Genomic DNA, 27,341 nt, shown 5'->3' on the forward strand with positions numbered 1-27,341 from the left:
AGGTTAAAAATGATTAGGATGGAAGCTCAAAAGCAAATCATCTTTTATTAAAGAAGAGTGAATTTTATTTCAGTGTATTTTAATAATGTCCTTTTTTAGTTCATGCACAAAATCAAATATTAAAAACATTTACTTTTTAACTTAAGTTTAATCTATAAAACATGCCTGTCATATTGTTAAATTTATTTATATATGTAGTTTAACTATTGTTTTTGGCTGGAGTGTTCTATGACCTAATAATTATGCATTGTTGATTTGAGTACATTGTTTTACAGATTTTATAGGTAGCATCATTCTTTAAAGAATTTTTTCCCTATAAAGAAATTGAATTAAAAGTGAATGCTAATATTTATTTTATAATAGCCAAGACAGTAAAACTTTCTTTTTAGTGAGTTTTTAAATGAAACTGTAAGTTTTCTATTACTGGTTTACATTACTTCATCTAGAACAAAATGTATTAGTAGTAGAATTTATATAACCAGTGGAATGGCTATTGATTGGAGTTTTACTTCCTACAGACTGTTGAGTGAGGAGAACATCTTCTACTGTTTAAATGTTGTTTAATCTCCACATGCCCCCCTCCCCACCATAAATCCATTAAACAGTATTCCCTTGTGGAAGAGTGGTTCTCCAATAACCATTCTCCTATCTTTTTTAGAAATAACACTGCCGTGGCCCAAGCTGTAGACGGGCATATAGCCACACAACTTGACCACCTTTCCAGCCTCCATAATAACCAGATGTGGGCTACAAAGTGTGAATGGAAGTAATGTGTGCAACATTCTGTCAAATTCTCTGTAAAAGAATTATCTTACCCTTCATTTTCTCTTCTTCCTCTTCTGACACTGGAACATGCAGATAAAGACGTGCGGTTCCAGTCCTGCAGAATAGGGTAGCACCCTAAGGGACAACAAAATAGGAAAGAAGGACTTGGGTTTTTGGAGACCTCATGGGCTAAACTTGCCTTTCTACCTACCAATCCTATGCTGGGACCACCCACCAATTCTAGATTGTTAGATAAGAAAGAAAGGAACTTCTTGCTTGACTGAGCTGAGTGAACCACTGTATTTTTGAGCCTCTTATATAAATATAGTTGGTCAGTCCATATCCGAAGTAACACATCTAAAAATAAACTAATACTTCAATATCTGTGCTGTCAGATATGCTAGCCATCAGCCCTACGGCTACTGAGCACTTTAAATGTGGCTAGTGTGATCAAACAACTGAATTTTTAATTGTATTTAATTTTAATTTGTTTACATTTAAATAGCACATGTAGCTAGTGGGTATCATATTGGACTACACAGCTCTAAACTTTTAGACATTATATACACATTAAAACTTATACCTTTATCAAGTTAAAATTTTACAGAGACAAAAACATGGATTACAAAACTATTTAATCAAATTCTCCTATCTAAAATTAAGAGCTTAAAGGTCATATTTTAAAAACAGCTTTGAATACCTTAAAGATCAGGAAAAAGGCACAAACATTGCCAAAATTCTTATAAGACTTATTAAATGAATTACAGAGGTATTGATTCTATGAAGTTCAGTTTACTGCTTTATTAGCTTGGAACATACTATTATTATCATATCTTCCTTCCTAGGGTTAGAAATCCTACCTTGAACTTTCCAAGGTTATAGGTTTTTGAATTACCAAGCAACTGCTTTTTTATTGGGATATTGAATTTTTAGCTATTAGAGTCCAATTGCAATTTCCCCAATCTGAGATGACATGCTGTGGGCTCAGCCCTTTTTTTTTTTTTTTTTTTTTAAAGATTTTATTTATTTATTTGAGAGAGAGAGAATGAGAGACAGAGAGCATGAGAGGGAGGAGGGTCAGAGGGAGAAGCAGACTCCCTGCCGAGCAGGGAGCCCGATGCGGGACTCGATCCCGGGACTCCAGGATCATGACCTGAGCTGAAGGCAGCTGCCCAACCAACTGAGCCACCCAGGCGCCCCATCAGCCCTTTTTTAATAGGAATGTAGCTGCTATATCAATGGGGCTTAAAAAAACTCAATATATCCCTTTTTTGTAGGCTCTAGTTGTTTGGAACTTGATGTTTTTCTCCAAATGGTATTATGTTCTTTAAGTTCCATGTAGACAATGTTATATACATTGTTCTGAAATTGTTATATTTTGACCTCCTTTGTAAGTATTACTGGAAAATTATACTTAATACATATATTAACGCCTTATTTTAATTAGTAAGGCCATCAAGTTTTCATCTCCCAGGGGACAAGGGATGAAGCTTGCATAAAAACATCTCTTTTTTAGGATATTTGGCTAATTTATCATCTTGGAACACAGTTGCTATGCTGTACATGACCAGCAATATTGAGTAACTTTGGATCAACTCTTTACCTGGTTATTGGAAATGCCCACTAGTGGTGAATCTTTCTTGCTCTTGGAGTAGTTTCTGCCATTAATGGGGCAGTATGACTTACTCCAATTCCTTGTATCTACCCTGTTTACACAGGATGAGAACAGTACATCTGCATGTATTATATAATTAATAAACAGAATACTCACATATATTAACATATCGCTTAGTATTAGAATTAATACAAAGTGATTCTATTCTGCTAGGATCACTTTTCTTGTGTAGTTTTATGTTAATTTTCTTAAAAAAAAATAACATAATGGACATTTAATTATTCGGTTTGGTCAATTGACTATTCTTCACTTTTGGATGGTTGCAGATTAGCCAATGATAGTTACGGTAAGATGTTGCTTTATTTTTATTTATTTATTTATTATTATTTTTTTGTTTTATTATGTTATGTTAATCACCATACATTACATCATTAGTTTTTGATGTAGTGTTCCATGATTCATTGTTTACGTATAATACCCAGTGCTCCATTCGGTACGTGCCCTCTTTTTTTTTTTTTCTCCAAAACAAAACAAATCTTTATTTACAATTGCAAACTTAAACAGAAAATCTTGGGTTCTGAATCTGTGACATTTCCAAGGTCTCTTGATCAAAAAGGGCTGAAGCAGGCAGGGAAGCAAACACAGGGGCCAATCTGGATTATTTTACTCAAGATCGTCACCCAGAGCAAGAGAAGGCCTGATCAGTCTTGCTCTGGACTACATCTCCCCACACTGTGAGATCACCACAGGCAGCTTGGGCTTATTGTTGGGGCCTGTGAGAACATTCTCCATCTTTTGCATCACTAGAAGTCCATCAGTGATTTTTCCAAACACTATGTGCTTCCCATCCAGCCAATCACATTTAGAGCAGGTGATGAAGAACTGGGAGCCTGTTTGTCATGGGAGCCCATTTGTACTGGGACCACTGTTTGCCATGGAAAGCAGGCCTGGAGCTGAGTGTCTTAGTTTAAAATTTTTCATCTGCAAATGTCCTCCGGTAAATACTGGCAACTCCAGTACCATCTCCATTAACAAAATCCCCACCCTGAATCATGAAATCCTTTATGACCCTGTGGAAGGTGCTCCCTTTGTATCCTATCGGAACCCCATCTTTTCTGAATTCTCCAGTGCAGAACTGCCTAAAATTCTCAGCTGATGTCTCTTTAGTCACCCAATATCACATATGTTTTGAAAATGTTCCTGCTTTTTAACCACAACAAGGTGTTGCATTTCCTTCATGAGAGTTTACTTGGAATTGGTTATCTTCCAAGTTTCCTTGTCTTTTTGCTTCAAGGAGGTGTGCATGAATGTTGATGAGCAAACATTTTGAGTTGGGTTACTTTTAATGACAGAAATGCAAAAAAAAATTGTCCCTAAGGCCTTGCGTTCACAATGGTTTTTTTCCATTTTAACAACTAATGTTATTTATTCCTTTAAACTCTATGCCTAATATAAACTTTTTTCTTTATAATACACCTTTTAGATTTTTAGCTTTTTACGCAAACTTTTAGTACTCTCTTCTTACTGAAAAATTTTATGTCTCATCCATCACCATTTTAAAGGGAGATGGGGAGAAAGGGATCTAATTTGAGGAATCATAGAATTTTTAAACCGGCAAAGGGTTAGAGATCATTAGTGTGTTCCTTTCATTCTACAAATAAAAAATTGAATACTCAGAGTGGACAACTTATCATTAAGTTGTATGTATGTGTGTATGTATATGTGTACAAACACATATACCCCTTCTTAAATTGTTTTTTTTTTTTTTAAAGATTTTATTTATTTATTTGAGAGAGCAAGAATGAGAGAGAGAGAGTACATGACAGGGGGAGGGTCAGAGGGAGAAGCAGGCTCCTCGCCGATCAGGGAGCCCGATGCGGGACTCGATCCAGGGACTCCAGGATCATGACCTGAGCCGAAGGCAGTCGCCCAACCAACTGAGCCACCCAGGCGCCCCCCCTTCTTAAATTGTTAAAAAATAGTCATACCCTGTTGGAGCTGGGCTTTGGTAACTTCCCTGTAAGTGTCTTGGGATTCCTAGACAGATTTGGAGATGGATCAGAATGTCCTGGGGTCTGGGTTTGGACTGATGCTCTCTCTCCCTAAGGGACTGCTCTGAGGCTATACCAGAGGGTAGGAATGAAATCAGTTCTCTTTCAGACCATCCTCAGTCAATTTAGAAACCAAAGGGATTATCAAGCCACTCCATATTTAGAATGGGAAAATGCCAGAGGGACAGTTCCAGTCTCAGGTTACTCTGAGCTCATACAATCTGTGTGTCTGCCACAATTGCTCTGTATTTTAAGAAATTTTTGAGATAAATGATATGCCTTATGACTGAATTCTAGCATGAAAATCTTAGGTAAACCAGCAGATAATCTTGGGAATCATGGAGTTCATCTAATTCATTTTGCTTATATACAGAACAGAAAACAAATCTGTTTTAAATTTTATAGGACATTACATTACTGTAGCATCAGAATTCATAATGATCAATTTGTTCTAACTTTTTAAAGAGTTACAATAAGAATAAGCAACAATGTACTTTAATTAGATATAAATATTTTTTTGATTAAAGTGTTTTTGGATTATTAGTTAAAACTTTCCACATAATAGTTTTTTTAAAAGATTTTATTTATTTATTTGACAAGAGAGAGACACAGCTAGAGAGGGAACACAAGCAGGGGGAGTGGGAGAGGGAGAAGCAGGCTTCCTGCAGAGCAGGGAGCCCGATGTGGGGCTCCATCCCAGGACCCTGGGATCACGACCTGAGCCAAAGGCAGTTACTTAACGACTGAGCCACCCAGGCGCCCCTCCATGTAATGTTTTAAGCCATTTTCATGTCAGATAAACATAACCAGTGTGCTTTATTCATTAAGAACACATTTTGTGATTTTGTTGCACAGAGAAAGCTGAGGGGTGAACATCTATTAGCATTACCATCTTATATCTAATAAGATATATTTAACATAATAATCTAAAATTCTGAGACTGTTAACCCCATTCTCAGTAGAAGCTTTTTCTTTGATTGTGCTTTCTTATATTTGTTTCTTTGGATCTCTTTTTTGGAAAGGCTACATAACTAAGAACACAAGGTTAAAAACAAATTATTTGTCATTGGACTAAAATACTTTTGTTTGCTTATATTAGAACTTAACACTTTAGGGGCGCCTGGGTGGCTCAGTTTTTAAGTGTCTGCCGTTGGCTCAGGTCATGATCCCAGGGTCCTGGGATCCAGCCCTGCATCAGGCTCCCTGCTTCTCCCTCTCTCACTCCCCCTGCTTGTGTTCCCTCTCTTGCTATGTCTCTCTCTGTCAAGTAAATAAATAAATAAAATCTTAAAAAAAAAAGAACTTAACACCTTAGATAACTATGAAATATGATAACATTTTCTTAGTGAAATTATTAAGACCATGCATGTTACTATGATGAATAACAAAGTCACTATGTTTTGTACTAGTTTTACACATACATAATTGTTTTTAATATTATCAAAAACCCTCAAAAATATAACAGTAGTCAATCCTACTACTTTAAAAACTATATTCTTAAAGAACAAAGATGAGAAATTAAAGTTTTTCCTTAGAAGATGTCTTAAAAAGCTGTCCCTGAGTCAAGGAAGTAATTTGATAAAGACAGCAGTTGACTAGAAATAGAAACTGCTGTTTAGCCCCTGGAATAAAGCCCTGGAAACAGCTACATAGCTACATTTTAGGGACGCCTGGGTGGCTTTACTGGGCTATTAGCTTTATTGTTCAGAGCATATTGATTTATGCAAAAGAATCAGCAACCTTAACTATTTCTTGGAAGAAATGAACAATTATTTTATATTAAAACTTAAGAAAAAAAATCACACAGTTCATTTAAATTCATGGTACTGCCTAGGTAATTTTCATTATACCAGTTTGCAAATATAAGAACTCATCCCTGAAATCCCCTCGTCTGGCACTTATCTCTTCTTAGCAAAATCTAATAGGGCAGAATTTCAGTTAAGTCTTGTGTCATAATGATTTTTCTTCTTTTCTTACTTGGGGAAGATTTTTTTCTTAACCTACTTTAAGGCAGTCAGGAAAATAAGTGATTAAAGCACGTCTAGTGATGCACTGTCCTTAGTTTTGTAGCATAAGTTGCTTTCTTAAGTTAATACAAAATATTCATTGTAAATTTATTGTGAGGGGAGATATATGTCAAGACGGGCCCATCATAATTCAAATGTGTAAAGAAAACTATCTATCTTTCTTTATGTTATCACTGTTCTCATTTGCCCTCAAGCCCTTCATCTCACAAAGGGAGAGGGAAACTTAATTTGTCAATTAAAGTAATTCCATTATTCCCTAGTCAAAACTAATTTTTTAGAGGAGATTGACAAATAGTTCAAGACTTTTCTGTTCTTATCTTGGGAAATGGAGAAGAACCAATTCCCACATGGTGTTAAATGAGAGCCCCATGCACATTTGTTGTTCTTCCATTGAGGTGTTTATCTTTTTTTTTTTTTTTTAGAGATTTTATTTATTCACTTGAGACAGAGAGATACAGAGAAAGAGAGAGCATGAGCAGGGGAGAGGCAGAGGCAGAGGGAGAAGCAGGCTCCCCTCTGAGCCAGGAGCCAGACATGGGTCTCGATCCCAGGGCCCTGGGATCATGACCTGAGCTGAAGGCAGATGCTTAACCATCTGAGTCACCCAGGCACCTGATTTGTGTATCTTAATGGTCTCTGGACAACAAAGTTGGTGTGATTGCTCTCTTTCATTGCTCATGATGGTCCATGTCTGGTGTGATTCTTGGTTTTTTTCTTTGGCACGGTCAAGATGCAATGGTGGACCCTTTCTTGTCTTCAGGTCTTGCTGGTAGTACTTTCTTTGATTCTGGCTGAGACTCCAATTTGCTCATTTTCTTAGATGGTCTCTCCTATAAATATTCTATTACAGAATCCCTTGTCTTCTTCCTGCAAGAATCTTATTAGTGAGCTCACCAGCTGGAACCCTCAGCTACTCTTTACATCTTCTCTGGGACCTGCTGGGAGTTCTGCACCCTCTCCATACCTGACATAGGCCAAAACACAGCATCCCGACTCTGCTATATTTGCTTTATATTAATGCACGGCCTTCTTCAAGGTGGTCTCCTTCTAGAGTCCCAGATGGGAATGATGGCACAAATCTGCTTTTGGTTTCTCTGGCATTTTTGGGCTCTTCCTACCACTTTTCCTTAGATTTGGCCCTGGTGCTGAGGGTACTTTGGGAACAAAGCAGGAGATGGGAGGACACTCGTGAATAAGCTCTTTTCCCTTTCTCTCTCTATTTGGTTTCTTTTCCCTTGGTCAGAAGGGCTTTATTCTTTCTCCTCTTATCTCATTGGGACTTCTTTCAGTCAGATCCTTCTATTTTCTTAGGTGGATTTGCCCTCTCCTAACTGGGGCAGAAAATGATTAAGGATTGCTAGGAAAGAGATCAAAAAGGAAAATATATCAGTAGATATTTTTAAAATATCCTCATTATATTCTTCTTCATAATACCCCTGGAATTTCATATAATGCTATCCCTATTTTAGAAATAAGAGGCCAGTGAGAGAAATTAAGGGCAGTCAGGAATATACGGGACTAAAACTTCAGGTTTCCATGCTTTAGAAACACATCATTCAGTGGCTATTTATCAGAGCCCCTACAATGTGTGTGAAGTTTTGTACAAAGTACAAAGCATAAAACATTGGCCCCTTTCCTTCTAGTTAGGTAGATATGATTGATGTGTTGTTGATTAAAAATGGCACATGAGTGTCCAATGAATCAACACTGTCATAGTTCATAGATAGAGTGATTGATTCAGACTGGGCTGGTGAAAGAACATTTTGCGAGGCAGTAAAATATAAGCTACTCTTAGAAGTATGGATAAGATTCATACTGGAGTAGTGGAGGGAATATGATGGTCTAAGGGAAAGACATGGCTGTAAGAAATGAGTGGAGAAGGAAGATATAAAACTTATTTGAGAAACAAACAATTCATTTCTTTAGTCAATCACCTATGTAAGAAATGCTAGGGAAGTAAGGCTGAACCAGAAATTTGGGGATGTCCTATCTTGAGACATGGCTAGGTTTGCCCTGATTAACAGAACATTTGGTAAGAGTTATGACCTGAAACTAAATGTTGCCAAAATGTAGGGACTCATATGCAAGTCCTAAGAGAAACTGGTGGTCAAGTCACAAGGTTCCAAAGAGTGTGGAAACAGGTTGTAGTTTTTAACAAAGCTGCAGTGGTGTGAGTAAATATGGAAGAGAGCCAGGGGTCTTTACATGTGAGTAGAGCTTAGAATTCAGAGGCTATAATACTTGCAAACCAGAAGGCTGCAGGGGAAATTTCTTAGTGGATGGAAAGGCTCCAGTCCAAAGAACAGCTCCAGTCCTGAAAGTAGCAAGAGGGAAGGCCCCCCCATCCCTGAGAGGGTCACTAGGGTACTAACACAGCCTTGATGAACAGCAAGGGTCATTTACGCTCTCTGGCAATCTCATCCAATCTCAAGGTTTATTGATGACATGCAATTGTATGTGCCTTTCTCGTGGCAGCACAATTTGTTGGCAAGGATGGGTTTTGGCGTCAGACAGATCTGGAATTCAGACAGGCTCATTTGTGTTATTGGCTACTTGTATGATCTTGGGGCTGTGACCTTAATATCCATTAAAAAATATCTTAAATGGAGATTAAACCTCATAATTAAAGAGTCATCTTGACAACTGTTGGTAGATGAGGTAATATATGTAGACTGTCCAGCATATAACAGACACCAAGTATTAATTTTTCCACTTGCTGATATCACTTCCTTATTCTCAAATGCTTAGAGTCTCCTTCATCTAGATGCCCACATAGCACCTCAGATAAAATGCCTGCTGTTGAATTCATTATCTCCACTCCCAATCCTGCTTTTTTTCCTCTTTTCTATTTGCATTTATGGCGATACCGGGCTCCCTGTTGTAAGTCTTTAACCCAGAGGCTATCAAAGGTACAGAGCCAGGATTGGGGTGAGGCCAGGGATGTGAATTGTGCAAATGCAGGGTCAGAGCCTGTCTTTATTGAAATTTTTGATAGTTTCTGGCACAGTCAATGTGGAAAACAGTATGGACGTTCCTCAAAAAATTAAAAATAGTATTACTATATGATCCAGTAATTCCACTACTGGGTTTTTATCCAAAGAATACAAAAACACGAATTCAAAAAGATATAGGCACCCCTATGTTCGTTGCAGCATTATTTTCAATAGTCAAATTATGGAAGCAACCCACGTATCCATCCATAGAGGAATGGAGAAAGAAGACGTGGTAGATATACACAATGGAATATTACTCAGCATAAAAAAGAATGAAATCTTGCCATTTGCAAGAACATGGATGGACCTAGAAGGTATAATGCTAAGCGAAATAAGTCAGCCAGAGAAAGACAAATACCACATGATTTCACTCATGTATGGAATTTGAGAAACAAAACAAATGGACAAAGGAAAAAGAGAGACAAACCAAAAAACAGCCTCTTAACTAGAGAGAACAAATGGATGGTTCCCAGAGGGGTCGGGTGGGGGGATGGGTGAAATAGGTGAAGAGGATTAAGAGTACACTTATTGGGATGAGCACTGAGTAATGTATAGAATTGTTGAATCACTATATTGTACAGCTGAAACTAATATAACTAATATGTTGACTATACTGGAATTAAAATTTAAAAAATTATAAATAAAGAGATAAGTTTTATGGTATGTAAATTATACTTCAATAAAGCTGTTTAAAATGTATAAAAAAGCAATTCTTGATATTTTGTTGTTAATGCATTATTTTGCAATAGTTTTTACTTAAAAATTATTATATATTGTGTTTGTTTTGCATACTGTTCTTTAAAAATTGAACTAGTTTGTCCACATTTAAAAATTAGGAGTTGTCAGATAAGAATCCAAATTTATGGCTTTTTGGAAAAATTCTAAAACCTGGCACCATTAGATCTGTATTTCCCACACCAGCAGTTGGATAGAGATGAATAGTAGCTACTTTTTGTAAGGGGCCATGAACTCTCCAGTTCGCCACAGTTCCCACCTTTCTCTCCTTGTATGTACCTGTATGTTCTTATACTTTACCTTTGTACCCCATCTTTTTCTTCTCTCATTCTTTATTCTTTTCCTTCTCCTTCCTTCCTTCCTTCTCCCTTTCCTTCCTTCCTTCCAGACTGAGCATTTCATTCTACTTTATACTTCAAGTTACTCTTCTATACTTTTTCTGGTCAGCTCTTCTCCATGTTATGCTGCTTTATGTCCATAGGATCAAAGAAAAATAGAACTGTAAGAGAAGTCAGTCTCTTCCCCTTATTTATAGGCAAGAAAGCTGAAACATAAGAAGGTTGAGACTTTTCAAAGGTCATATAATTAATAAAGGAAACAAATTAGACCCAAGCCTGTCTTTGAAGATAAACTTCACTACTTTAACCCCCTTGTTAATATTTTTTAAAAGCCTCTCCTCTTTTCTTCCTCAACCCTGAGATTCTAACTCAACCACTGAACCTTTGTCATGGCAAATTTTTATTTAGAGTAAAATCGTCATTGCTTAAGGGTTCTGTTCCTTTGCCCCAGGATGCAACAATTTTGGCTAAAAATGCTGGGATTCTGTGAGGAAAGCAGACTAAGAGCCCTAGGGATAGCAGGTACAAGATAAAAATGGGTGTGTTTTTGCTGTGATAAATGACAAAAGAAGAGGGGAAAAGAGGAGGTCAGAGAACCTGCATGACTCTTGATGGCCTTTGCCTCCAGGAAAGTCAAACCAGTTTGCTGGATTGAAACCATGTCACACCTTTGCTGTGCTCTCCTGTTTCCTCCTTGAAATAACAGTTGAGAAAATTACTCCATAGGACATGGAGTTTTCTTTCCTGTGTCATAGGTCTCAGTTGGGATAGTATTAAACTGGGTACTTACTACACAATCATCTTAGTCATGGAGACTAAAGCATATATGAGAAGATAAAAAAGTGAAAAGTGACGTGTGCAGTGACAGGTTCTTGAAACCCTCTTACATAACACTCTGTGAGAAGGTGAAGATCAGGACTTCTAATAGCTGTAGTCTGTTTGTATTATCAGTATTTGTTAACAGGGATAAAAATCCAGGGCAGAGGGTGACCCCTCTACCTAACTGCCTAAGAGTTTGTGGAGGAGGGTGTGATGGTCTTTACCAGTTATTCAAACACTAATCTAGGTATTGCTGTGAAGGTATTCAGTCGATGTGATTAAAGGCTATAATCACTTGACTTTAAGTAAGGGAGATTATCCTAGATAATTTGTGTGGATCTGACTCAAACAGCTGAAAGACCTTAAGAGCTGAGTCTTCCCTAATAAGAAAAAATTTGCCTGTGGACAGTAACTTCTCTCTTTCCTGAGAGTTCCAGTCTGTCTTTCTTGATGGCCTGCCCTGTGGGTTTCACACTTGCCCAGACAGCACCCACAATTGTGTGAGCCAATTTTTTGCAATAACTGTCTAATATATTATATATCTCCTACTGTTCTGTTTCACTGGTTGAATCCTGGGAAAGTGGGGGGAAGTCGAGAGGTATCTGAAGGGTTTTGTTCTGTGTATAGCATTGGCATCTTGAAGATGCTAGAGCTGAGTACTGGGGTGGGAAATATGAACATGTTTAGATGCCAAATCTTAGTCCAGATGCTTTTATAAAATCAGTGAAATGTTTCTAATTTGGAGGAAGTGGTTCATACTGACTACTAACACTAAAATAAAATTTGATAGGGTGATAAGCATGTCTTATGTTCCAACTATACAGGATGATGTAGATTTTATAGTTTTTTAGGCTTCAACAACTCAAGTTCCTCAAGTTAAATCAAGCTCATTCTCCAGTTCTGGATGTCAAGGACAAAATGTCAAGGAATTGCACATTTGAGAGATCAGAAATAGAGATTGGTGAGTTTCACTGTACTTATCCTGGAGACCTGTATTCTAAAATACAAGAAGTGCTTCTGTGAAACATTAATAATATTCAATCCTAATTGTCAAAGCATTTCTCAACAAAATATTTCCTTTCTCTGGCCTTCTGCTTTCTGTCCAGGTCCCAGTCTTTGATCACATGTATTTTACAGAGGGACATCTCAGTGTGCATCTTCCAGAGAGAAGAATGTTACTGAACAAGGCTCAGGGCCTTAACTCAGGAAAACTAATTGGTATGTAAGCAGTGTGTTCCTGCTTTTGGCATAGTTGAGTTAACAGAGTTAGGTCTGTGTGACTCATACCTCATTTCAGAATTTTAGCAGAAATGGCATCTAAAAAGAAAATATAGATAAAGAATAGAGAGATTAAAATTTAAAAAGGTAACTATTAAAATGGATAGAAAATGTACTAAAATGTTGAGAAAGATGCTGACAATGTATTAACAAATGAATTAACCTCATATTTTATCAGAGGTCTGCTTTGGGCCTCATTTAAACAATGTTATGTGTAGAGCTAGAGTACTGAATGTCTTTTGTAATGTCTCTTAGAAATGTTTATAAAGAGCTATCAATCATGTGTCTAAAGTCAGTGCTTGAGTCTGTTACGAATTTGCAGAAGTACTACTCAATCTTTTATTGAATAATTTTATATTTCTATAGTGAATATGATTTTTCTGGACAATAGTTATGTCAATAAGTCAGCACTTAGGGGCTTAATATAATTAAGTCAGAAGAAAATGTAACGTTGTTTCAGATAGGATTAAGTTCAGTTACATATAACAGAAAATCCAAAACAAAAGAGGTTTAAACAAAATAGAGGTTTGTTTCTTTCTCCAGTGAAAGATGTCTGGAGGTATGATGTCCCTGGCTGGGGTGGCCATTCCTCCGTCACTGGGGAGCCAGACACTTCTGTGTTTTGGCTCCACTATCTCGGAATATGGCTTCCACTGTCACTTCATGGTTTAAGATGGCTGCAGGTATTCCAGTCATCATGTTTGTGTTCTAAGCAACACAAAAGAAAGGAGGAGGACAAAAGGGGAGCAATTAGCAGCTCAGTCAGAGCCCTTTAAGAAACCTCCATGGAATTCCACATAGCAATCCTCTTTCAGTGTTGAGCACTAAATCCCTTCACGATATTGAATGTTAAGGAATCTGGGAACACTGTCATTTAGCTGGTGCATTACTGCCCTGAGTGAAGTAGGGCAACAATGAAAGAGGTAGAGAGCTAGCCATCTCTACCACACATCCCTATTTGAATGCACATTTAAAAAAAGGAAACAAATGGTAAGAGCATTGTCTAAATTAGAAGGAGAACCAAGATCAGGATTCTTTTAAGTTTGACTTCTAACAGAATAATAATGTTCTCTTTCAAGTTTGTTACCATTAACTGGAGCATTTTGGTTTCTTGGTGGCCTTCTGAATGGTTTTGAAAGTTGGTATGGTATAACCGGGGCAGAGAGAAGAGAATGAGTTACTGGAGGAGATATAGGAATATATGGGTATGGTATGTGCATGTGTGAATGAAAGGCCTTTTGAGTGTGGGGATATGGTTGGACTGGTGAGTGGCTGGCTGAAGAATGGAACCCTTTTTGCTATGCTAATGGACTAAAATGTTGGAGGTCCAGTGTGTTTGGGAAATGAAATGTGATGATTATACTAGACAGAGATTTGAAAGCCCAACTTTCCTTCTCTTTTCCCTTTTGGGAGACTGTGCCTTTGTGATGCATTGTTGATGCTTTATGTAATCTTCCATTCTCCTTTATGCCAGAGCAATGCATAGTCTCCTTTTGTGGTTGAATTAGATTTATATGGATCAAGCTGAGTGTTTTGGAATTTAAACAGTCTTGGTGTTGGCTGAATGTTGGGGAGAAATATTTGAATCTAAGCTATCATGTTTGTGCCAAGATTTTGGAGATTCCAAAAGCCACTGGGGAACTTTTTCAGTGCTAACTGGAGCATGTAGCCTATCATAAGATTTCTAAGTCTCACAAGAAGACACTTAGATCATTAGATGGGGTCCCAGAGGAGATACATTTCTGAACTGGGACAGAGATTGTGATTGCAATCTTTTTTTTTTTTTTTAAGGTTAAAAAAAAAAATCTGACAGAGAGAGAGAGCACAAGCAGGGGGAGCAGCAGAGGGAGAGAGAGAGAAGCAAGCTCTCCACTGAGCAAGGAGCCTGATGTGGGGCTTGATCCCAGGACCCTGGGATCATGACCTGAGCCAAAGGTGGGTACTTAACTGACTGAGCCACCCAGGTGCCCCTGTGATTGCAGTCTTTAGCACAGTTCCCTCCCCACCTTTATCTCTTATGTGTAGTGGGCTGGAGATTGTGAAATGTGATAAGTGCTTGATACGCACACAGCTAGCACCTCTTAGACTTCATCATACCACCAGACCTAACATTTCTGTCTACTTTGGCCCAGGACCCCAGGGAAGACATGCCTACTGGGGAATATGCTTACAGTAATACTTAACCAGTTGGTATACACCATATGGTTTCCTTTAATAGTTTTTTTTTTAGGAAATGGTTAAAATAAAGAGTGAATAACAATATTTCAAAGGTGGCCCATGGTATGTGTGATTTCCCAGGTCTGTCCTTATTATGATATTCAAGTATATGACAAATGAGCTGTTTAACAATTAGTCTATAGCTCAGTGTCCTGCCTTCAGAACACATGAGAAATTTCAAAGTATTTTACCCACAAAAACCTATCAAAGTTTTGATGTGGCTGGTCTTATCAGAGGAAAGCTCTACTATCATTCTTAACTAACTTCATAAATTCTTATCTAGGGAATTTTCATCTATATCATGTGTAATGATACCATGAAGCTCTTAAATAAATTGTGTGGGTAAATGAAAGATTTAAAAATTGATCAGCAGCATCTTTATGGTTATGCTTAGATTATTTTATGACCTCAAGACAAATATATGCATGTGTTCTCATTTTGTAAATGGTCTACTTTTTCTCCAAGATGTTCTTGGGATTTTTGACAAAATTAGGCAGAATATATTCAAAAGTAAATGAAATGAATGCATAAATTTGTTGCCTGAAAGACTAAGTTAAGACTACAAACATTAAAAAAATGTAAATTCCTATACCAAGAGAAAACAGAGTTTTATAGCAGAATTAGATATAGAAATAGATTATAAAAACATAAGGATTGGGAGCTTAGATGCATAAACATAAAATTCAATGTCAGCCAAAATTTATGACTAAAAAGAATGTCATTTTAATTGTGTCATAAAGAAAAGTTATTCACACTACTTTTTGTTATGCTTTTGTGAATGTTTAAAAAATGCCTCTATTAGAAGGGAGCTTGGGAAGATGGTGCAATAGGAAGACCCTGAGCTCACCCCATCTCGTGTTTACAACTAGATATCATCCACATCGAAATCAATAAACTGAAGAGCAATTTGATTGGAAGCCTGACAGAACAAACTCCACAACTAAATATAGAGAAGAAGCTGCATCTGAAAGTTTAGGAAGATCAGGAAGGTGTAGGGAGGTTGCTCACAGGAGGGAGGGAGCAGGGTGTGGGGAGAGGGCAGAGAAATGGGCCCTCCTACCAGGGGGCTCACATGAGGAAGACTAATCCCCATAATGTTTGGCTCTAAAAACCAGAGAGGCTGAATTCCATGAGTTTGTAAAACTAGTAGGATTTGGAGCCTGGAGCTTTAAAAGTCAGCTGACTCTTACCGTGCATATTTTTTGACCACAACACCTATGAAACTAGAAGTCAACCACAAGAAAAAATCTGGAAAGAATGCAAATACATGGAAGTTAAATAACATGGTACTGTACAATGAATGGGTCAACTAGGAAATAAAAGAAGAAATAAAAGTACTGGAAACAAGTGAAATTGAAAATACAATTGTCCAAAACCTCCGGGATACAGCAAAAATGGTTCTATGAGGAAAGTTTATAGCAATCTAGGCCTACCTCAAGAAGCAAGAAAAATCTCAAATAAAGAACCTAACTTTACACCTAAAGGAGCTAGAAAAAGAACAACAATAAAACCTAAAGCCAGCAGGACAGAAATAACAAAGATTAGAGCAGAAATAAATGATATAGGAACTAAAAAAACCATAGAATAAATCAATGAAGCCAGGAACTGCTTCTTGAAAAAATTAATTAAGTTGACAAACTCTAGCCAGACTTATCAAGAAAGAAAAAGGACTCAAATAAATAAAATCACAAATGAGAGAGGATAAATAACAACCAACACCACAGAAATACAACAACTATAACAGAATATTATGAAAAGCTATATGCCAACAATTTGGACAACCCAGAAGAAATGGATAAATTCCAAGAAACACTTAAACTACCAAACTGAAACAGGAAGAAATAAAAAATTTGAGCAGACCAATAAGCAGCAAAGAAATTGAATCAGTAATAAAAAAAGTCCCAACGAACAACAGTTTGGGACCTGATGGCTTCACAGGTGAATTCTACCAAACATTTAAGAAGAGTTAATTCCAAGAAAGAGAAGAAGAAGGAAAACTTCCAAATTCATTCTGTGAGGCCAGCATTACCCAGATACCAAAACCAGACAAAGACACCATTAAAAAAGTGAACTACAGACCAATATCTCTGATGAACATAGAGGCAAAAACTCTCAACAAAATACTAGCAGACTGAATTCAACAATACATTAAAAAGTCATTCACCATGATCAAGTGGGATTTATCCCTGGATTGCTAGGGTGGTTCAGTATTTGCAAATCAGTCAACAAGATAAATCACATCAACAAGAGAAAGGATAAGAACCATATGATCCTTTCAATGGTTGCAGAAAAAGCATTTGACAAAGAACAACATCCATTCATGATAAAAACTCTCAACGAAGTAACTTTAGAGGGAACATATCTCAACATAATAAAGGCCGTATATGAAAAGCCCACAGCTAACATCATCCTTAATGGAGAAAAACTGAGAGCTTTTCCTGTAAGGTCAGGAACAAGATGAATATGTCCACTCACCACTTGTATTCAACATAGTACTGGAAGTGTTAGCCATAGCAATTAGACAAGAAAAAGAAAGAAAGGGTATCCAGATTGGTAAGGAAGAAGTAAAACTTTCACTATTTGCAGATGACATGATACTATATATAGAAAACCTGAAAGACTCCACCAAAAAACTGCTAAAACTGACAAATGAATTCAAGGAAGTGTGAGGATACAAAATCTATGTACAGAACTCTGTTGCATTTCTATACACTCATAATGAAGCAGGAGGAAGAGAAATTAAGAAAACAATCGCATTTACAATTGTACCAAAAATAATAAGATACCTAGGAATAAACCTCCCAAGGAGATGAAAGACCTGTACTCTGAAAACTATAAAACTAATGAAAGAAACTGAAGACAACACAAAGAAATGGAAAGACAATCCATTCTCATGGATTGGAAGAACAAATATTGTTAAAATGCCTACACAAACCAAAGCAATCTACACATTTAATGCAATCCTTATCAAAATACAACAGCATTTTTTCACACAACTAGAACAAATAATTCTAAAATCTGTATGAAATCACAAAAGACCCTGAATAGCCAAAGCAATCTTGAAAAAGAAAAACAAAGCTGAAGGCATCATAATTCTGGACTTCAAGTTATATTACAAAGCTGTAGTAATCAAAACAGGATGGTACTGGCACAAAAGTAGACACATAAATCAATAGAACAGAATAGAAAATCCAGAAATAAACCCACAATTATATGGTCAATTAATCTTGGGCAAAGCAGCAAAGAATATCCAATGGGAAAAAGACACTTTCTTCAACAAAAGGTATTGGGAAAACTGGACAGCAACATGCAAAAGAAAGAAACTTGACCACTTCCTTATGCCATACACAAAAATAAATTCAAAATGGATTAAAGACCTACATGTGAGACCTGAAACCATAAAAATCCTAGAGGAGAACACAGGCAGTAGCTTCTTTGACATCAGTTGTAGCCATAGCAACTTCTTTCTACGTATTTCCCCTGAGGCAAGGGAAACAAAAACAAAAATAAACTATTGGGATTATGTCAAAATAAAAAGCTTCTGCACAGCAAAGGAAACAATCAACAAAACAAAAAGGCAGCTGATGGAATAGGAGGAGATATTTGCAAATGATATATCTGATAAAGGGTTAGTATCCAAAATATATAAAAAATGTATACAGCTCAATACGCAAAAAGCAAATAATCCAATTAAAAATGGACAGAAGACATAAGCAGGCATTTCTCCAAAGAAGACATACAGAAGGCCAACAGACATGAAAAGATGCTCATCATCACTTATCATCAGGGAAAAGCAAATCAAAACTACAATGAGATATCACCTCACACCTGTCAGAATGGCTAAAATCAACAACACAAGAAACAAGAGGTGTTGGCAAGGATGTGGAGAAAAAGGAATACTTGTGCACTGTTGGTAGGAATGCAAACTGGTGCAGCCACTGTGGGAAAACAGTATGGAGGTTCTTCAAAAGTTAAAAATAGAACTACCCTATGATCCAGCAATTGCACTACTGGGTATTTACCCAAAGAATACAAAAACACTAATTCATATATATATGTATATATATGTCCCTATATATACACACACACATACATATATGCTTGTTGTGATGAGCACAGGGTGATGCATGGAAGTGTTAAATTACTATGTTGTACACCTGAAACTAATATAACACCGTAAGCTAACTAACTGAAATTAAAATAAAAACTTGAAAAAAATGCCCCTTTTAGTAGGATAGAGCATGGTGAAGGGGATATTTATGTCATTTATAATGTCATATTATGATGTGATATTTATTTCATTTAGCTTTGATTTGACCTGTGGTATGTACATTTATATATATGCATTTATATGTATGCATTTATATATGTGCAAGCATATATATGTATATTTACATATATGTGTGTATGTTGTGTATACATATATATCTTTCCATATATGTTTATGTGTATATACTTGTGTTGTGTGTAGAAATATAGTTCTGAATGTCTGTTCCTTTTATAAGTTCTCTTAGAAATGTTTATAAAGAGCTACCAATCATATGTCAAAAGTCAGTGCTTGAGTCTGTTGTGATTTTCAAAAAGTACTACTCAATTTTCATTTCTAAAAAACATAAAAGAAACACATTCAGAACTCTAGCTCTACATATAACACATGTATATGTATACACACATGTGCACATATATATCTTCTTATAATAATTAGGTTTGCTGTAAATGGGTTTTGTTACAGTTCTGTGTGGGTGTGTGTGGTAAGAACACTTGGCATGAGATCTGCCCTCTTAAAAAAGTTTTAAAGTGTACAATACTGTATTGTTAACTACAGGCACAGTGTTGTACACATCTCTAGAACTTATTCATCTTGCATAACTGAAACTTTATGCTTGCTGAACAGCAACTCCCACTGCCCCCTTCCCCAGCACCCTGGAAACCACCATTCTACTCTCTGCTACTGTGAGTTTGACTATTTTAGATTTCTCATATAAATGGAATCATGCAATATTTGTCCTTTTGTGACTGGCTTATTTTACTTAACATAGTGTCCTCAGGTTCATTTATTTAATTGCATATGGGTAACATTTCCATTTTTTTAAAGGCCAATCAATATTCCATTCTGTGTACATACCACATTTTCTTTCACCAGGCATTTGTCATTGGACATTTAGCTTGTTTCTACATCTTGGCTATTGTGAATGATGTTGCATTGAATGGGAGTGCGAATATCTCTTCAGGATCTATATTGCAGTTCTTTTAAATTATTATTGCTAAATCATATGGTAGCTTTATTTAAAATTTTCTGAGGAATGTCCATAGTGGAAAAACCTTTTTAAATTTCCACCAATAGGGTACAAGGGTTCAAATTTCTTCACATCTTTGCCAACGCTTGCTATCCTTTTTTTTTTTTTATTTTTATAGTAGCCATTCTAACAGATGTGAGGTGATACCTGATTATGGTTTTGATTTGCATTTCCCTCCTAATTAGTGATGTTGAACATTTTTTCATATACCTGTTAATCTTGTGTATGTCTTCTTTGGAGAAATGTCTATTCAGGTCCTTTGCCCATTTTTTTTTTTCATCTAGTTATTTCTGTTTGTTTGCTATTGAGTTATATGAGTTCCTTGTATATTTGGATACTCACCCCTTATCAGATATATGGTTTGGAAATATTTTCTCCCATTCTGTAGGTTGCCTTTTTATTCTGTTGATTGTTTCATTTGCTGTACAGAAACGCTGTAATTTGATGTAGCCCCATTTGTCTGTTTTTGATTTTTTTGCCTGTGTTTTTAGTGTCATATTCAAGAAATCATTGTTAAGGCCAATGTCTTGAAGCTTTTCCCCTATGTTTTATTCTAGGTGTTTTACAGTTTCAGGTCTTACATTTAAGCCTTTAATCCATATTGAGTTGATTTTTGCCTACAGTGTGATGGGGTTCAGGGCAAGCTACCCAAAAATATTCCACTTTGACATGTTGATTATTTTTTTAAAAGATTTATTTATTTATTTGAGAGAGAGAGAGAGCACAAGCAGGAGGGGCAGAAGGAGAGGGAGAGAGAATCTCAAGCAGACTCTGCACTGAGCATGGAGCCTGATGTAGGGCTTAATCCCAGGACCCTGAGATCATGACCTGAGCCAAAACCAAGAGTTGATTGCTAAACTGACTGCCACCCAGGCACCCCTGGCATTTTGATTATTTTTAATTAAAGTTACTCAAGAAACAGCTGGTGCAAGAAAAATTTACTGGTCTTTCTTTGTCCTCCTGAATGCAGGAAATACATTTCCCATCTGGAAGGTACCCTCCTTGTACCAGAGGAAAGAAAGACATCTTTATTACCAAAGATAAGGAATTTAATAAAGACATCTTTATTACCAAAGGTAAGGAATTATATAGCCTGTGAAGTCTTTATAAACAAACCTTGTTACTTCTTCGCTAATTTACTATCCCAAGCTCAAACTTCTCTGTTTTGTCAATTTTTCAAAAATTCATTATTTCTTTGTCTAAAAGGTATGAAAGCTGTTTGCTTTGGTCATTTCTTTGAGTCATATTTTTATGAGCTCATATACATATGAAATTAAATTTATTTTTTTACCATTAATCTGTCTTATATCAATTTAATTATTAGGCCAGTCAAAGACTCTAGAAGGGAAGGAGTATGTCCTTCTTTTCTTTTGCATGTGGATATACCGTTTTCCCCACATCATTTGTTTGAGAGACTGTCCTTTCCTTATTATGTATTCTTGGTACCCTGTTGAAGGTCAGTTGACAATACATGTTTGGTTTATTTTTCTATTCTGTGCCAGTGATTTACATGTCTATCTTTATGCCAGCACTATACTGTTCTAATTACTGTAGCTTTTCAAATATTTTAAAATCAGAAAGTGTAATGCTTCCAGCTTTATTTTTATTTCTCAAGATTGTTTTGACTATTTGGGGTTCTTTGTGGTTCCCATATGAATTTTAGATTGTATATATTGAAAACCCTAAAACTGCACAAAAAATTGTTAGAACTAATAAATAAATTTATTAAAATTGCAGGATACAAACCCAACACAAAAATCAGTTGTGTTTCTATACACTGACAATGAACCATTTGAAAAGGAAATTAAGAGACAATCCCATTTACAATAGTACCAAAAAGAATAAAATAGTTAGGAATAAACTTATCAAAGAAGGTGAAAGACTTGTATACTGAAATTTATAAAACATAGATGAAAGAAATCTAAAAAGACACAAAGAAATTGTGTTCATGGATTGGCAAACACAACCTACAGATTCAATGTAATTCATATCAAAATCCCGGGGCGCCTGGGTGGCTCAGTTGGTTAAGCGACTGCCTTCGGCTCAGGTCATGATCCTGGAGTCCCGGGATCGAGTCTCGCATCGGGCTCCCTGCTCAGCAGGGAGTCTGCTTCTCCCTCTCCCGCTCCCCCCTCTTGTGCTGTTTCTCTCTCTCACTCTCTCTCTCAAATAAATAAATAAAATCTTTAAAAAAAAAAATTCATATCAAAATCCCAATGACATTTTTTACAAAAATAGAAAACAGAATCCTAAAATTTATTACAGTTCTGAAGTGGCATTTCTCAGTTATAAGTTATCTTGTGGTTTCTATATTCTAGTGGTGAGATTTCTCTTTACTGGAGCTATTGCTGTAGTACACATTCAGTGTCATGATGGTGGCAGGGTATTTTAGTTGCTCATTCTCACTGGAGAAAATTTTTAGAAAAATTAACCACAAATTACTTACAATTAAAAATATACAGGGGTGCCTGGCTGGCTCAGTTGGAAGAACATGTGACTCTTGATCTTGGAGTCAGGAGTTTGAGCCCCACCTTGGCTGTAGACATTACTTAAAAAAATACCAACATTCTTAAAATTGCTAAAACTTAAGTATTAAATAAATTCCAAAACTTTGAAGTATTGTAGAGCAACCTGTTGAGTCAAAACAGAGTTTCTGATATATACAGGTGTTCTTTCTCATGTGATATATGTCATTCTTTCTCTCCTCTTTTGTTTTTACTATACACATTAAAAGCTTTATTTTCTTCTCTATCCTCTGTAAATCCTAAATTGGCTTCAAATCCCAGGTAGCTTTTCCTTCAAGGCTCAATTCTGGATGTTTGTTTGTTTGTTTGTTTAACCTTAGGTAATAATCCACCTTACTGATTTCAAAGTAGTTGTAATATATTCTTCAATTCCTTGGGATAAAAAAAAAAAAAAAAACCCTCATGACCAAACTTTTTCCAGTTATAGATGTAATCTTTTTTTTTTTTTTACTCTCTAAGAATAATTCTGGTGGAGGAGAAACTCTGAGAGTGATACACTCTAAATCCTCCCAACTCTTGTTTTACTTATTTGGGGGACAATAACTGTGAGTAATGTTTTGTAGCTCTTTTCCAATGTACCCAACAGCTATACTCAAGGCACTCAGAAAAGGATTTTTTCAAGTGAAGTATCCATGAAAAACAACAACAACAACAACAAAACAACTAACTCAGGATGTAAGCATTGTATACAAATATGCACATCTACATACCTATAGTCTCACCCAGGGTTATGGAGATGTAATGACACACCTTATCCTTAGATAACTTAGAAGCTAAGACAAAAAAAAAAAAAAAAAGCTACTTTCCTGACTCATATCACACTCTTGTTTGGTGCATATTGAAGAAGATAAATCCATTTTTTTTTAAAGATTTTTATTTATTTGTCAGAGAGAGAGAGCATAAGCAGGGGGAGCAGCAGAGGGAGAGGGAGAAGCAGGCTCCTCACTGAGCAAGGAGCCCCATGTGGGACTTGATCCCAGGACCCTGGGATCATGACCTGAGCCGAAAGCAGACGCTTAACGACTGAGCCACCCAGGTGTCCCGATAAATGCATTTTTAAAGAGTTTTACCAGTTGGGCTCTTCTTGACACTAGAGGAAAAAATAGGATTAACATTTCAGAAGGGATTTAGATTAGCCAGGGGTAGATTATTTTCTTTAAGAATTCTTAGAAATTTGTGACTAGAACTAATTATTGTTCAAGAAAGTAGAATCTGGGGTGCCTGGGTGGCTCAGTCATTAAGTGTCTCCCTTCAGCTCAGGTCATGATCCCAGGGTCCTGGGATCCAGCCCTGCATTGGGCTCCCTACTCCGCAGGAAGCCTGCTTCTCCCTTTCCCACTCCCCCTGCTTGTGTTCCCTCTCTTGCTGTCTCTCTCTTTGTCAAATAAATAAATAAAATCTTTAAAAAAAAAAAAGTAGAATCTCCACTAGATATGTTTAAGAACATCATCAACTATAATTTATTTTGCATCATTTACATAGAAACCTGGGGAATGAATTAAATGATCTTCTGATGGTTTATACTAGAATGAATATGTAATTTCTACATTGATATACTGTTTATTTTCATTACTAAATCAGAGCTCTGTTTATAAAAAACCATCACCTTTGTATTCCAATAATCATTAATTGGAATAAAAAATTAGGAATTGTGCCAATGGGACTATGATCATTATTCAAACATTTACAATAGTACTCTTCTTGACACTTGAAAGCAACTTGATAGTTGCTTTCTATTTAGAGAAGATAAGCATTTGAGAATTATATTTGCTATGAATTCTACTAACAAAATCATTCTAAATGTAATATAGATAATGACATTAAGTAAATAGATGATGGAAATTTTTAAAAAATCCTTTCTTTCCAACTGTTGTATAATCAACTTTTGCTTATTCACATTCACAAATAAAAATAGTAGCAGCCTTCTATCATTTAGATGAGAATTTGGGACACATCATATTATTTTATTTGGAGGATCATGCTTATCTTCCTCTTTGATTTGCTTAGATGGAAATTAAAATTAGCTTGCATTTCCTGGATATATGAAAACTCTTATTAGGGAAAAACAACTCAGAAGCATGCTCTAAGAGTTGAATTAAAAATCATCTGGGCATAATAAAGCATCTTGTTTAGGAGACTCACTGACAGCATTTTTATGCTTTGTTTCATGCGCCTTGTTAGGATGTTTATTTCAGGCCATTTACAATTCCAGAAATAAATGCAGGGCAGGCATTTTATGTTGGATAAGTAACAATTGGTGATTTGGATTAGAATGTCCTAGAACTCCCAAGAACTTTTTTAACCTATATTTTACCTTTGATTCTCTCTTCTTTTTTTCATCTCTCCATTCCTTATTATTCTCCCAGTCTATTTTTACCTGCCTTTATAAACCTGATAATTGTTTGAACTTCAAGTTTTCAAAATAGAGTCATTTAGACTGGGTTATAAGAAGGGAGAAATCTGAGCAATTTAGACTTTAATTCCTCTCATAATTAGATGAAAACACCTCCATTACATAAATTTCCATATACACATTTCAAAATTCTCTTTCAAGGCACTCTTGGTACTTATGCTTGGTGAAAAGTATTACCCTTTCCCTTGTTACATGAGATGCTTGCTATTTCATATTTGTTAGGAATCCATGGTACAATAGCCACTGAACAAAAGGCTATAGGAAGATATAGCCTTTGATCTAATACTGCCCATAGACTTCCTCCAAACAGTATCATGAGTAGAAAAACCCACCACACTTTCTCTGTACTGCCCCTAGACTTCTCCCAAACAGCATCATGAGTACACCTTCCATCATAAGTTCATTTGATGGGCTGGAAAACAGAACAAAGACAGGTCATAATAACATGACAAGTCACCACCATTATGCTCTATCTACTGGGTTCCAAGACACCAAGTTTTTGTGTTTTCACATTTGTAAGATTGGGATACATCATAAAATCGATGTATACATTCACTTGGGTAGTTCCTTTTTTTTCTTTTTTCACCTGAAAAGCTATTATTAAATTGATGTTTCCTTTATAATCCATATAACCTTATGATTAAAGAAATATGTCATCTTAAACACACTAAGAGGAAAACAAGCCAGAAGAAAGCAAAAAAGCAAAACTAAACAGCCCTCTTAGAAGTTTCAAGTCTTGCACAGGCAGGCCTAGAGAATGGTGTCATGATCATAGCACAACTTTAGCATAGATATATGCAGGAATTGATTGTGTGAAAAACATTTTTTCTTAATTCAATCAGCATTTATTAGATGCCAGTAATATGCCAGGCTCTATGCTAAGCACCAGTCTAATAAAGATGATTAAGATGAAGCTTGTGCATCCTGAAATAAAACTTAAGGTTTTCATTTAAAAAATTGCCGCTTTTCTAACTATATAAAATTACTGCATATTAAATGAAAAACACACTTTAAAAAATTTGAGAGAACATAGCAAAAGCAATTTAACGGGGCATAATAAAATGTAAGCCAACTATTGGGTGCTCTTTAGCCTAGAATCAGTCATGAGTTTAACAGTAATGGATTTATGACTCATTAGGACTAAGAGAGGTTGTAATTTTAAAAGGAACATGATATTTAGGTGACAGTTTAAAAGACACTAAATTACTGTGTTCAACCTTATATTTCACAAATCTTTAAAAGGGCAACAAAAATATTTGTAACAATGTGACTTGCTCATTTTTCTTATTTGTAACAACTTTTAATTGTCATTATGCTAGTGAATTAACTTGTATTAATGATTATTTCAATATAAGACTTCAGAAGGACTTTGAAAGAAGCTATTCTTATAGGCTTTAGTCTATATATTTAAAGTCTGTTTGTTGCTCTTTCTTTTTCCTGTTTCGGGTGTTTGCTTTAAAATAAAGTCTTATAAGTAACCATGAGTTATATGAAATGAAGTCTCCAACAGTGATAACTTGATAAAGTAAGGTTTCACAGCCAGTTAAATTTATTCGAAGTGTAGGTCGGGAGTATTAAAAAGGCTCACATTCTTTACATCTCAAATCTGGGCTAGTGAGAGAACCCAAGTATAAAATGAAGGGTGGGACTGTTTGATCAGTGGTAGCATATGGGGGTCCAACCATGAGAGACAGAAGGCCAAGGGAAGAATCAGTAATGTGTACAGAGGGTTTCTTGTGTGGCTGACTCCTAAGAAGGAGCCTCTGTCCACTTAATGCACTTACATGGGACCATTTTGGGTGGGACCAAGGTCAAGTCTATAAAACTCCACAGGATTCTTGAATTTACTGTGATGTGGATTGGGAGACCAGTGGCTGCTACTTCTAGTTCTATGGTTTTCCAAAATATTCCATCAAGCTAGGGTTTGTTGCAAGTACAGAAAAGGGCCAGTTCTCCTTTTGCCTTTAGGGTAGGTTGTTGTTTGGTCAGAGTGGTACTTTCCATCAGCAGACACACGTGAAAAAATAAGCCTGCCTTGGGGCTCCTGGGTGGCTCAATCGGTTAAGTGACCGGACCGACTCTTGATTTCAGCTCAGGTCATGATCTCAGGGTCCTGGAATCAAGCCCTGCCTCAGGCTCCCCACTCAGTGGGGAGTCTGCTTGAGGATTTCTCTCCCTCTCCTTCTGCCCCTCCCTCCGCTTGTGCTTGCTCTCTCAAATAAATAAATAAATAAATAAATAAATAAATAAATAAATCTTAAAAAAAAA

General features: G+C 36.3%; 1 long non-coding RNA gene and 1 pseudogene across 1 annotated transcript in view; one reads left to right on the plus strand and one right to left on the minus strand.

Annotated features, from left to right (window-relative positions):
* Window positions 1-2,943: 2,943 nt before the first annotated feature.
* LOC102747025 (peptidyl-prolyl cis-trans isomerase H pseudogene) lies at window positions 2,944-10,499 on the minus strand (annotated as a pseudogene).
* Window positions 10,500-21,111: 10,612 nt separating this feature from the next.
* The window catches only part of LOC145723715 (uncharacterized), a 481,013-nt gene continuing 474,783 nt past the window's right edge, over window positions 21,112-27,341 (plus strand). Inside the window, exon 1 of the long non-coding RNA XR_014148971.1 lies at window positions 21,112-21,211. This is a non-coding gene — a long non-coding RNA (uncharacterized LOC145723715). The remainder of the gene's footprint in view (window positions 21,212-27,341) is intronic.

The sequence above is a fragment of the Leptonychotes weddellii genome, chromosome 10 (assembly GCF_054177405.1).
Source record: "Leptonychotes weddellii isolate Sample4059 chromosome 10, ASM5417740v2, whole genome shotgun sequence".
NCBI lineage: Eukaryota > Metazoa > Chordata > Mammalia > Carnivora > Phocidae > Leptonychotes > Leptonychotes weddellii.